General features: G+C 39.2%; 1 pseudogene; it reads right to left on the bottom strand.

Moving 5' to 3' along the window:
- Window positions 1–1,546: 1,546 nt before the first annotated feature.
- LOC144220053 (phospholipid scramblase 1 pseudogene) lies at window positions 1,547–2,797 on the bottom strand (annotated as a pseudogene).
- Between the last annotated feature and the right edge of the window lie 262 nt (window positions 2,798–3,059).

Raw genomic sequence — 3,059 nt, 5'->3', positions numbered from 1 at the left:
GTTTCCTTCATATCTTTTAATGGTTTGATAGCTCATTTCTGTACCACAGTTTATTTATCCATTCACCTACTGCAGGGCATCTTGGTTACCTCCAGTTTTGACAATTATGAATAAATCTGATATGAACATTCATGTGCAGGTTTTTGTGGGGATGTAAGTTTTCAACTCCTTTGGGTAAATACCAACATGAATGATTAATGTCTTGTATGGCAAGAGTATATTTAATTTTGTAAGAAACCACTGCCAAATGTCTTCCTAGATGACTGTACATTTTGCATTTCCACCAGCAATGAATGAATGAGAGTTCCTGTTGTCCCATATAATCGCCAGAATTTGGTGTTGTCAGTGTTCTGGGTTTTGGCCATTCTAAAAGGTGTATCTCATTTTTTCTTTTTAATGTTTTATTTTATTTTTTGAGAGAGACAGAGACAGAGCATGGGCCAGAGAGGGGAAGAGAGACAGGGAGACAGAATCTGAAGCAGGCTCCAGGCTCTGCACTGTCAGCACAGATCTGGACAGGCGGCTCGAACCCATGAACTGTGAGACCATGACCTGAGCCGAAGTCGGACGCTTAACCAACTGAGCCACCCAGGTGTCCCTCATTGTTGTTTTAATTTGCATTTATCTGATGACATAAGATGTTGAACATCTTCCGTATATTTTTTTTATCTGTACATATTCTTTAGTGAGGTGTCTGTTTAGGTCTATAGCTCATTTTTTTTATATCAATAATTTTTAATTCAGTTGTTTGATTGTTCAGGTAAATAACAGACCATTACTTAAGTTTCTACTCAGATGGAATATATATGTTATATTTAACACCTGAGTGATCTCATAATTATCATGCTATATGAATGACAGATTGTATACAGGAGCTAAACATTCCATGTGTAAACAATTACTTCAAAAATTATAATAGTGCTCCAGTTCTAGAGTGAACTTTTAAATTTGTCCTCTTTAGAACAGGTCTTTTTCATTGAAAATCATAAAAAAAAAATCAGTGATTTATTTTCTTGTCAATAATGAAAATCATTTTATGGTAGCAGATTAGCTTACAAAAGAAGTTAAATATGCTGTGATTTGCCAAACAAAAAACAAATACACATTTTGTTTTTCTTTGGTAGTATGAATATTAAGTATTATTTTAACACAGTTGTAAAGGAAACCAAGTATATTCATTTTCAATGTATTTGAATATACAGTATTTGCAAAATAACATTAATTGTTGCATGTGAAATAAATTGGAACTATAATAAAATGCATAATTTACTACTTTAATAAGGCTTTAGTTAATTTGGTATAAAAGTTGAATAAAACATATTATAGTTCAGAACAATTTAGTACAAGAAGTTTCATATTAATGTAAAAATTCCTGTGTCCTTTCTCTCAAATACACAATGAAAAAGAAAATGTATAAACAAAACAAAATGCATAAAAACATTTATAGGTAAGTGGTATAGAAAATAAACTCTGTAATTTGAAAAGTCATCACATATATGAGGAGCTTCAGGCATCACAGTAACTGTAAGTCATTTCAGTTAAGAAGAAAAACAATTAGTTTTTCCTTGACATAGTCCCACTAAGTACATGGACTTCATGCTTTCTGAGGAGGCCTCCATTAATCCTCTATCACACTCCTTTTTATTCTTTGTTTCCACTCCTTTCAAAAAACATGAAATCAATGAGGAAACAGGCACCAAGCATTACAGCTTTCATTTTCACATCGAGGTCTAAAGGGAACTGGATACCAAAGTTATGTGTCAGTAAACGCCTCTCTAACAAAACCAGTCCACTGCTTGGAAATCTTGCCAACTATCGTTTCTTCATCAAGAGATTTAATCTCAAAATCAACATCTGCAAAACAGCTGCACACAACACACGGACCAGTAATTTTTAGTACATCTTCTCTCCTCTCATTCTGGATTGTAAACTTTGGAAGGCATGGGTGCCAGGTCTGAATAACATAACCTACAGGTACACCGGGAGGGGCATGGACTTCTATCTCCTGAAGGCAGCAAGGGCAACAACAGTGGTCACACCTTAGTGGTCTCTCCAGAGTTATAACTTCTTGGCCCATATTATCAACAATCCTCATGGTAAAAGGCCTAGAAGCCCCACAGCAATATCGGGTACAGCAATCCGTGTCCTCTGCTGCAAAGTAAATCCTCTGTCCAAAGCTGTTCTTAATTTCATATTTGTTATTAGTTTCAAAACCTGTTAAAACTTCCAGAAGCTCAACTTGCTGATGAACCAGTATCTGATCTATCTGACTTAAATATTCCAATCTAGGTGGACAGTCTGATGGAGGTGGTGGTGCTGGCATCCACTGTACCCCTGCACGTCCACCTGGCTGATTATATACTGGCTGGTGTTGGACAGGAAAGTCTGCTGGGCCAGCACCTGAATAACCAGCTGGGGGAATTGAGTATCCAGCCTGGGGGCCAGGATAGCCAGCCTGAGGGCCAGGATAGCCAGCCTGGGGGCCAGGGTAGCCAATCTGGGGGCCAGGGTAGCCAACCTGGGGGCCAGAATAGCCAACCTGGGGGACAGAGTAGGCAGTATATCCTGGAGGTCCTTGGAGTGCTGCTGAAGGATATTGAGGGAGATATTCAGGTGGTAAATTTGTTCCTGGGTAAGGAGCATTCATTTGTCAATTTTGTTTTTCCATGATTTAAAGAGTCCCAGCACAAACACAGCCGACTGGTCCCAAGAACCCGTGCAAGTCCCGCGCCAGGTGCGCGCGCGGCAGGGGGACGAGAAAGTCACCTGCCCACCTGTGGCTGCAGGTGCTCCAGCGCTGTCTTCTATAGCTCATTTTTAAATCAGTTGTTCTTTTTCTTATTGTTGAGTTTGAAGAGTTCTTTGTGTATTTTGGACATGTCTTATGCAATTTTTCCCCCGCTCTGTGGTTTGTTTTGTCATTCCCTTCTTTTTTTAAGTTTAAATAGTTTATTGTCAAGTTGGTTTCCATATAACACCCAGTGCTCATCCCAGCAAGTGCCCTCCCCTATGCCCATCACCCCCCTTCCCCGTCCCTCCACCCCATCAATCCTCAGTGT

This window comes from Crocuta crocuta, unplaced genomic scaffold, assembly GCF_008692635.1.
Source record: "Crocuta crocuta isolate KB4526 unplaced genomic scaffold, BGI_CrCroc_1.0 scaffold209, whole genome shotgun sequence".
NCBI lineage: Eukaryota > Metazoa > Chordata > Mammalia > Carnivora > Hyaenidae > Crocuta > Crocuta crocuta.
This window is presented reverse-complemented; position numbering and strand designations above follow the sequence as displayed.